This window comes from Diceros bicornis, chromosome 15 (genome assembly GCF_020826845.1).
Source record: "Diceros bicornis minor isolate mBicDic1 chromosome 15, mDicBic1.mat.cur, whole genome shotgun sequence".
In the NCBI taxonomy this organism is placed as follows: Eukaryota; Metazoa; Chordata; class Mammalia; order Perissodactyla; family Rhinocerotidae; genus Diceros; species Diceros bicornis.
Window position 1 is genome coordinate 50,158,146 of NC_080754.1, and position 10,694 is coordinate 50,168,839.

The window sequence follows — 10,694 nt, forward strand, 5'->3', positions numbered from 1 at the left end:
ATGAATGTCTGCTCTAGTTAAGGAAGTAAACAGGGAAAGATGGACAATATAAAAAAATAACAAACAAGTAAATATATAGTTTGTTAGATGAAATTGTCCTGAATTTTGAAAAATGAATTTATATACCTAGATGCCTGCTTTTTGTGGTGCAGGTGGTCTCCTTGCTTGGATGAGAGATGACACATATGCAGTGTCTAGCATACTATCTGACACACGGTAGGTGCTCAACAATATTAGCTTCTGTTCTTTTCCTAGCTTGAGTCACCACTCCAATGAAAGTATTTTTGCACATTAAGAATAAGTGTTGTAATGTTGTAAGACTCACGTTTAGCAAAATGCATCGCTTAACTTCAATCTAGAGGGACTTTAGGTGCAGCCATGATGGAAAAATTCATACCATCAAAAGTTATTGTCAGCCACTCAATTTATTCTGAATCATTTTCATAATAAATATTATGAGAAGCTACTGTTTATCAAGCAAAGTGACAGGCAATAGGAATCCAGAAATTATGAAGCCACGGGCTGTGTTCTCAGGAGTGATTAGATAGGGCAGCAGTAACTCTAAAATAAGGTAGTGTAAGATAAAGTCCAGTAGACAAATAAAGTCTTTTGGGGACCCAAAGAAGGAAAAGATATACCTGTATTTTGGTGCAGAAAGGAAGAAGAACATCAGATGACCTCTGAGATGAGCCATACAGAACTGAACAGAGTTTGTGGGGCAGGAGAGGGAGCCAAGAAAGCCTGTGAGGTGTCTGGGCCCCATGAGTTGTCCAGTTTGCCAGAACACAGAATGTGCAAGGGGCGTGGTGGAAGATGGGCCTAGAAGGGGGCTTGGGATCACAACAGGAGGGTCTTCAGTGGCAGGGTGAGGGTTGGTATTTCATGTGGCTGGCACTGTGACACATTTTGAGATTTTTGAGGTGAGAAATTACATGACTGGCTATGTATCAGAGAGCAGGCAGGCAATCAGAAGACCAGTAGGAAGTGATTGTCATCAGCCAGCCAAGAAGAAATGAGGATCATAAGTATAGCAGTATCTGCAGGAATTTATAAAAGATTGGATCAAGATACCCGATGATCCTGTTTTACTGTCTTTGCGGCACCTGTCACAATTTGAAACCACCATGTTCACATGTTCATGTGGCTATGATCTTTCTCCCTCACTAAACTATAAACTCTGTGTGAACAGCGACCCTGGCTCTCTCTTTTTTGCTGCCTCCCTGGTGCCTATAGTGGTTCCTGGCTAACAGCAGGGACTCAATAAACATGTGTTGAATTAACGAATGACTAGCGTGGAAATAGAATTGATATGACTTGACAAACCACGGATGCAGAACAGGTGGGAGGCAGAAGCGTGGAGACGCTGTGAGGAGAGTTTCCAGCTTGGTCCCGGAAGAATCTTTAACACACACCTAGACTGGTTTCCCACGTATCCACTTACTTCCCTTTGCACTTGTGCTGTGAGTCTTTAAGAGATGACTCTTTCTTTACAACAACTCTTTTTGTTGTTGTCATTGTCCATTTGTTGCTTTGTTCTATCTTACATTTTTTGGTCAGAGGTTTGGCAATGAAGTTTGTCTTGTATTTTTTATCAAGAGTGTTTTCAAGGGAGGAGTCCTCTTCCTTCTTCTTCTTTTTTTTTTTTCGTGAGGGAGATTGTCGCTGAGCTAACATCTGTGCCAATCTTCCTCTATTTTGTATGTGGGACGCTGCTGCAGCATGGCTTGATGAGCAGTGTGTAGGTCCACGCGTGGATCCAAACCCGTGAACCCCAGGCTGCCAAAGCAGAGTGCACATGAACTTAACCAGTATGCCACCAGGCCAGCCCCCTCTTCCCTCTTCCATTGATAAATTATCAGGACCCTTGGCGGTGTGTACAGTGAATTGGAGATTTATCTGCAATCAGCAAGAAAAGAATTTAGGGCTTGGTTGGCTGCAAATTTCTACATGTAAAGACACTCTCTAGTTTAATAAACACTGCTTCCAAGATTTAAACTATTTTTTAAAAAGAGACAGTACATTTTCTGAGTTACTATTATATTAAAAGCAGAGAGGAAGGATGGATTTTTAAATCTGATATGGAAGGAGAGGGCAGGTCAAAGAAGGAACGGCATCAGAGAACTGAAAACGATTGAAGGACATGTGAGTTGAGATTGATTTTTGAGAAGTGAATTTGTAGCCTCTAGGAAAGTGGGGACTACAAGGGTTTCTAGGAGCAAGAATTATGAAGCTGGGAATTAGGTAGAAATAATGGGCTCCCATCTGCTGTGAGAAGTGGCTTTGTTGTACCTGAGGAGGTTGAGCTAAAAGATTCTCTGTGGAGAAGGTGGTACCTGCATCGTGAGGATCCAGGGAAAGGAGATAGTGGAGGAATTTTCTCTTACAGGCATTTCAAGAAAAATGGGAGTGGTGGTGGTAGGAATAGCAGTGCCAGGCAGTAAGTTCTAGCAGAAGCTGGGTTACCCAACCCTAAGGAGCACTAGATGCATGGAGAAATTGATTGTGCTGATGGGTACGGCAAGGAGAGTTTATGATCCCCTCCATACATCACATTGCACAACTCCAGGGGGCATCACTCACATGTTGCTTATGTACAAGAATTGACCATCACATAGACACTGTTCCAGTTGCCTAGACAGTATTTTCCATTGCGCTATTCCAGACTGCCCTCCCCCCACTCCAGAATAGAGCAATGAGGAGTACTGTGTACTAGGGAGGTGAAAATTTGGGGGTTTGGTGTTAAAATTCTTTTGGTTGCAAGTAACGGAAACTCAACTCAAATAGCTTAAACAATAGGGGTGATATATCAACCCACTCCTGTCCGTTCCAGGGATAGAATTGGCCTCTGTTTCCATCTCTTGGCAATTGCCTTCTTCTGTGTGTTAGTGTCGTTATCTCCTGTTTCTGGATTTCTCCTATGCTCTGTGTGTTTGATGGGGGTAGGAAGGGAGGGGTGTGTGTTGGAGGTATGTGTGTGATATTTTCCTTGGCAGTCCCCTAGAACTACACGAAAAAGTAGAGAAAAGCAGTTTCTTCCAGGGAAGGGATGCTGTTATCTTCTGGATTATGGAGGATGTGAAGACCACAAATGAAATGTCCACGAGGAGGCTTCGGTAAGGTTGCCGGTGGGCCCTTAATGATCACATCTGTTAAACTGTATGGTAAATCTTTGAAACATTTATTCTTCCTTGTCGAAGTAATTCCAAAATATTCTTAAAGAAATCTGACATGAAAAATTCTGTTTAAAAATCTTCTTTCAGGGTCAATTTACAACCTTAATTAGTATGGATTGGTGAGTGATTATGCAATTCTCCTAGAAATGAATATTACTGGATTGGGTTGTAATGAGTATTTTATAGAGAAAGTCAGTACATGGTGTGTGTTTTCAGTCTTTGTCATCTGGTTCTAGTCACTGTTTGGCAATACGATTTTATACGTGGCTCTGTTAGTGCAGCCAAAAACCTTGCATATTTCACAACTTGCCACTCTTCTCGAAGCTTTAGTTTGAGACTGAAGCTTATAGCACATGCTGCTGGATTAAGCGTCTAAAGTGAGTCTCGGGGGCCTAAAATATCTCTTGTACCCACACATTTCCTGGTAGGCCAAACTTCACAAAATAAACATAGATGACCTCTCATCCCTCCAGTCTTCCGGAAAGTTTAGAAATGATGCAACCTTTTGGCAATATGACATGACACATTGCTTTACTTGTGCAGAGCATGAACTTCCTTCATTCTGCACAACCCTGGACAAACAAGCATTTACATTAGCACTGCCCCGGACTCTGAAACAAAATCGCATCGACTTGAACGAAACTCGACATTAAAGAAATGGCCTTGGCTAGGGGAAGAATGAGTCAACATGTGACAACAGGGGAAGGCTCGTGGTTGCTTCATGGTGACATCCAAGACATTTGAGAAAGTAGAAGCTGGTTCTTCTGTCAATACCTTCATTTCCTTTCTTTTCTTCGTCCCCCCTGCATGCAGGAATAACAATGTCTGGAATCAATATAGGACTCTTCTTCTGAGCTGTTGAGTGTTTTCCCACACGTGGAGCTGGCTGGCTTTGCTCTTTCCTTTGCGGGAGAGAGTGAGCTGGGAGATTTCCTCTGGCTCCCCTGCCTGCCTCATTTGTCTCTCTACCACTAACCTAGCTCTCAATGCAGCTCCTCTTCCTGGGATGGCTTATTCTGGTTTCTCTTTTTCAATAAATATAAACAAACCTTTGAGCGTTGGTTAGTGTGCTGTGTGTCTCTTTTAACCCCTTTTGATTGTTTCATCTACTTTTTGCTGATTCCCAAGATGAAATAGATACACCCTTACATGTTTCCCAGGGATTTTTGTTTTGTTTTGTTTTTAAAGATTTTTCTTTCTCCTGCAATTGCCTGATTACTCTGTTTTCTCTACTACTAAAAGAGAATCCATGCTCAGAAGAGCCACAATGTCACAATTATGGCGCATAACTACGCACAACAATGGTTGAAGAATTCTGGATACAGAGGTGATCCAAACTATTTTACTCATAAGGCCCTTCACCCTCTGTTTCCAACCTATTTCTCCAGCCTGTTACTCCTTATAATGTATCCCACGTGACAATGCTTCTCAAACTAGACAAAGGGAAGAAAGAGCCAGCTGTTTTCATTTCCTGTCAAGGTCAGATATGTGGTCCTACTGTGCAGGACTAGGGTGCAGCCTGGGCGACACGCCACCCACCACATGAACTCTACATCTGCTCTATATCTTGTCCAAGGAGTGGAGGCCACTGACCATGTCAAGTTGCTAATGTTTCTACAGCCTGTTCTTAATTTCCTTCCTTACGTCGTCACAGAATGTAACAAAAGATTCACAGTCCACTGACGGCACTTGGAGTAGCCCAGCCATAGGGCTCTATCCTCACCAGATTCTTACCATTTTTTGAATAAACCTTATTTGTTATAGCTTTTGAACACTGACCCTAGGTGTTCCCTCAGCCTAGGTGCCCCCATTGACCCAGCTTTGCCTGGCCTATCCCTACATATCTTTGAAGGCCCACCTCAAAATTTTTTTGATTGAGAAATAATTCACATTACGTAACATTCACCCTTTTTATGTGTAAAATTCAATAGTTTTTAGTACATCTACAGTGTTATGCAACCATCATCACTGACTAATTCCAGAACATTCCTGTCACCCCAAAAAAGAAACTCTGTACCCATTAGCAATCACTTTCTACTCCCATCTCCCCCCAGTCCCTGACTACCACTACTTTCTGTCTCTATGGGTTTCCTTATTCTGGACATCTTCTATCAATGGAATCATACAATATATAGCCTTTTATGACGGCTTTGTTTTAGTTAGCGTAATTTTTTCAAAGTTCATCCATGTTGTTAGCTAATTTTTGAGCTTTTGTGGGTGCTAGGTACTATGCTGAGTGCTTTACATATGTGAGATCATTAAATCCTTATGTGATCTTCCGTGAAGTCGGTTTTATTATTTCCGTTTTACAGATGAGGGCACAAGCAGAGAGAATAAATTATCCAAAATCATGCCCTGTAGGAGTGAAAGCTGGGATTTGACCTCCTGGGCATACCCGACCCCAAAGTCATTGCTCCAACTGTTAGGCTTTCAATAAATGGAAGCTTTCAATAAATCTCTCTTTTGGAGCAGGCCCATGCTGTCCTATTAGCACCAGCAACATTTCATTTCTAAAGATTTGGTGGAATTTTATCCTTAGTTTACTTGAGTATTTCCACAAAGCGCAGCCAACTGTTCTCATTTTTCCATTCAGGGTCTTACAAAATAAAAAATTATTTGTCCCATTCTTCAAGCTTACCCATTCTTCAAGCTTACATCATACCTAGCATCTAAAACCCTGCAAAGTGTCATTTGTTTATCCCCAGTCACCTACTGATCCTATCATACAAACGGAGGCCCTTAGTGATTTCGTCTTTGAATTTGATCTTGAAGAAGACTATTTGGAATTCATCAATACATACTTATTAACATGTCTTTTCCAATTGTTGTATGCTACAAAGATGTTCTTTTCTCTCTACTGATTTCCTCTTTCTTTCTGGGAAATGAGAGGATTCAAGACACCACTTCACTGTCAGGGAAATCTTTGTCATCTTTTGTTTTTTACTGCTCTTTTATCACACACAAGCCCTAATTATTATGTTACTGGTGTCTCCCAGGGTGTGGGCATAGGCACTACCACTTATTAGAGGGACATGTGTCTATTTCTATCTATGGATATAGATATGTCTTACAATTATCACTATCATCATATAAAGTGTGTTTTACTATCACCAGTTTATAGGTAAGGCCAAGGGGGGTATGGAGAGATTAACAAACTGGCTTAAGATCACCCTTCTAATAGTAAAAGAAAATCTTGTAGTAAAGGGCCTGTTTAAATGATTTGATCATGAAACCCTCCTCTCCCTCTGTTTTAAAAAACAACACTTCCATAAATAATTCAAGAGTTTGTATAATATCATCTCACCTCCCTCAGCTTTTGTCACCCTCCGAAGCCTTCCCGGAAAGAGTTGATCACTTCCTTCTCCTTCCTGCCCTTGCCCTAGAGCATCGTGGTATTTAGGATGCTGTGTTGTAATTTATTTGTTTACACGTCTGCCTCTTTCTGACATAGGGCAGGGCCTGTGTCTTATTTTTCTTGTATCTCCAAGTGATGCCTAAAACCTAAAAAGTGTCCAATCAGTGTTTATTGATTTGAATGTCTGTCACTGTCATATTTGACGTGCACATTTCTCAGAACATTGCTGAGCAATGTTGCACATTGCTCTGAAACAGGGAAGAAGAAAAACAAACTCGTCACTTCTCAGTGCTTCTTGGGAAGAAAATCCTACATACATATATATCTTTAGTTAAAGGGCCCTATGGGTTAGTGTGGGCTTTGGGTTGGCAGGTGTTCTCATCAGATGAACCTGCCAAGATGGACGAGTCAATTTATTTGAGTGGGCTTCAATATGGCTTCAAAAAAAGATGCTATTATGCCATCTTGGTGGGTCCTTTTTCTTTTTTAAATTCTTTTCTGTCCGAAAATGCTTTGTTTTCTTATCATGCTTTGATCCAACAGCAGAAGATTGCTTATCCCGTTTCTGGATAAAGCTGGGGCAAAACTGTTTTGGGCTTCCTACCTTTGGTTCTGTGTTCACAGCTTCTTTTATTGTCCATACTCTTGTATACACTGGTTCATGACCTCACTCCCTTCTGCCCCCGACTTCTGCCTTTTCGCCACTCCATTTCTGTATCTGCTACCAAAAAAACATTTTAGGTCATCCTTCTCTTTTCATTATACATATCAATTAAGCACGTGCCTATGGATTAATGAAACATCCCCATGAAGAAGGACACTTCACAGAGGTCAACTGATGTTCCTCAGGTCACACAGGAAGGTGAAAACTAAACCCAGAATCCAGATTTCCTGACCTGTGTCTTCCAGTAGTTTTCACTCTCAGTGTATTTTTTATTGTTGTCGTTAAAGCTTCATGCGTTAACACTGCTCCCCGCCCCCAGAGTTATATATAGAAAGAGACATGAAAAGCTCTCTTTTTGTAAGACATTAAGGGAATGGAAATTGTGAAGAGAACTGTGAAGAGCCTCCAAGTTATATTCATTATTTGCCTAAAGGGCTAGGTTAAGTGCACAGGAAAGAGTCGTCTTCCTACCTCCTGAGGGTGGACCCAGTTCATCTGAGGAGGCCATTCTCTGGCCATCCCTGAAACTCATGCAGGTGGTAATGGTGATCTCATCCTTCCCTGAGCAAGTGTGGCCATTGCTGAAAGGGCAGACACCCCCAGGGAGTAGGCAGGCGGGCCAGGATGTGGGGAGGGTGACTCAGCAGGTAACAGCGGTTTCTCTCAAGCCACCCTGCAGAAACGCCCAGGAGCTCACCCTTTCAGACAAGTTTCAGAGGAGAGAGACCAAACTCCTCGTTGCCCATACTATTCTCCTCAAGACAAATTTTCTGTTTTCCCCGTTAAGAGAAAAATTTCATATCCCGATTCACATAAATCAGAAAATTCCTTATGAATTTGACCACTGCGATATGGGTTCCTTTTCTTTTACTATGAAAAGGATTGGCAATAAGCACATTGCAACTTTATTTCAGCTCCTGAAAAGATGTTGGGGTGCTGCAAGTTGAGGAGCCACAGGACCCAGCACAGTCTGGGACCCACAGCAAGTGGTTGAGACATGTTTGTTGAAGAAGGGGGCAGAAGAATGGAAAATTTTGAAAGAATCTCTTCTTGAATTTCCTTAATTTATTCTGAGTTTAATAAGCATATAAATATGATGTTTTACTGAAACTCTAAATATAACTCTTGATAACTGAAAGCTTGTAGTAAATAAAATTAATTTGAAAAGAGTTGATGTCTTTTTCCTTACTGCTAGGCACTAGGGTCATAAGAATTGAAATGCTGTTCCCTTGAAGCATATTTTAAAATGTTTTTTCCTTTCTCAGAGAATATTTTTAGAACGAACATTAACATGCAAATTATATGGATAAACCCCCTCTCCCCGCAACCTCCATAATAGCCCATGAAGTCAGACCACAAAGGCACAAAGAAAGTCTTATTACTTTTAACCTTTGGGGAAAGCTCTTCCTCGACCACTCAGAGTTTACTTGGGTATCAGACTCAAAACATACCTATGACTCCCAACGGCTCTGCCAGATAACACTCCCCCACACATACCGAGGTGCTCTTTGCACTCTGCTATGGAGACGGCCTGGAAACTAATGACACAGACTGGGAAGGACAAAGTGGGGGAAAGGGATTTCTGAAATGTCAGCGACTCCCTCCTGCTGACTCTTTCCCAACAACTTGTCAGGGGCTTTTCCCTGTGGTCCTGGAGCTGGATTTTCCCACAGGTAAACTGGGTATTCAGCACTCACTGGGGGCTCCTGCTTTTCTGGGAAGCCCTAGGGTGTGATCTGGAACTCAGTTGGGGTTGGGGGTATCCCCTATGTCTGTTACTTCAGGCTGCAGGCCCTGGGCTGGTATGAGGCGTGAATGAGGGAGGTGAGGTTTGGTGCTTCCAGGGTTTGCTGGTCCCAGCCACACTTTCTCCTTGTCTCCTAAGACAGAAATCCTACTCCCATCATTCCACTGCTTTAAAACCAACTTTGGGCCTTTATTACCCATAGACAAAGTCTAAATTATTTAGTATAGCACACAAGAATCTTAAGGAACTAGCTCCAACCTACCTTTCTTCTCTCCTTTCTGGACATTCATTCCTCCAGCACACTGGATGCCAGGGCCAGGCTCTCTTCTTGGACCCACCTGTCCCACTGATAATGCCTGCTAAGCTGTCCTTGGGACCCAGTCAACTGCCAGCCATCACCAAGATCCCTCCTGAACTTATTTAAAATCTCTATTGTGATGCTTATTGCATTAGAGTAGGATTACTTTCTTCCATCTCTGTATCTCCACAAGACTAGCAACTCTTCAAAGGCAGGGGCCATATCCACGTCTCTGAATTCCAATCTGCCACACAGGCCCTGGCAAGGGCGGAGTTAATTTGGTGCAAGATGTACATATTATATTCTAGTGTATGCAATCTGCTCCTGTCCTGGGGGCAAACAACTAGGAAGTGGCGTGACCCCAGGGAGTTCCAGGCAGGGTCTGCCAGCCCTCCTATCCGCTCTGCTTGGGATTTCATCTCCCTCAAAGGCTAGGAATTAACTAAGGTTGAATTTATTTCCCATCTGCAAATGAATTCAAGTCAAATAAGAAGGCAACATTGAAACAAAGACTGCTGGAGTAGGAGTCAGTAAAGTTGGATTCTAGCCTTAGCTCTGACACTAACTAGCTGTGCAACTTTGGAGACATTACTTGGTCTTTCTGATCTTCAGTTTCTTCATCTATAAAACTAAGAATTTGGTCTAGGTGATGTTATTTCCTAGGGAATATCCTTAGTCTCCTATGGGTCAAAAATCCTCAGGAGGGGTTCAAGTGAAAAAGAAGTGGGTGATCCAGCTTCTTAGACACAAGACTGGCGGGAAGCGCCTGGCACAGGCCAGGTGCCCAAGGAGTCCTGAAGAGATGAGGGGTCCATTTGTCCCTGCTGCCTTTCTCTCTACATCTCAGGGTACTAGAGGAACCTGATCGAGAGCTTCATCTCCCCTTTTTGCTCTGCTTTCTTTTCTTGTCTTGCTCTAACTCGCAAACTCTCCCTCACCTCCTCTCTCTAGCCCTGCACTGGCTCCTTTGAAAGGGACGTTTTATTCTGATGTTTACTTAGAAATGTTAGTACTACAAAATCTGGCGTGGTTGAAGAGGCCTCAGAGTGAGGGAGAGAGACTGAGGCCTCCTGCTTGAAGGAGATTTGGGGAGGCTCAGACCCTGGCGGCACCAGTAAAAGGAAGCCAACTAAGGTAAACTTTTTTTTTTTCCAGTTCGTAAATCCTCCTTGGGAAACTGGCATAATAGATGCTGTATAAGAACTCTACTGAATTCTCCCCTCTGGAATCCTCGGGGCGCCTGACATAACCCTCACCCTCCGCACGGTGGAGGGCTGAGAGGCCTCCCTCTGTGCGCTCCATCACAACTTTCCACTGAATCTGGGTTTGGGCTGCTTGATTTGAATGGGGGATTGTTCACTTGTAGCCAGTGACCGGCAGAGCTGCCAGTTCCAACACTTAAAAAATACAGTACTGCTTTTAAAGCAGAGTAGAAGGACGTTGAAGCAAGGATGCAG

General features: G+C 42.7%; 1 long non-coding RNA gene across 1 annotated transcript; it reads right to left on the reverse strand.

Annotated features, from left to right (window-relative positions):
- Positions 1-1,633: 1,633 nt before the first annotated feature.
- Positions 1,634-7,754, reverse strand: LOC131414575 (uncharacterized). The gene is made up of 3 exons (XR_009222202.1): positions 7,664-7,754; positions 7,133-7,249; positions 1,634-1,896 (listed from the first exon to the last, which is right to left on the reverse strand). It is a non-coding gene; the product is annotated as an uncharacterized LOC131414575 (long non-coding RNA).
- Between the last annotated feature and the right edge of the window lie 2,940 nt (positions 7,755-10,694).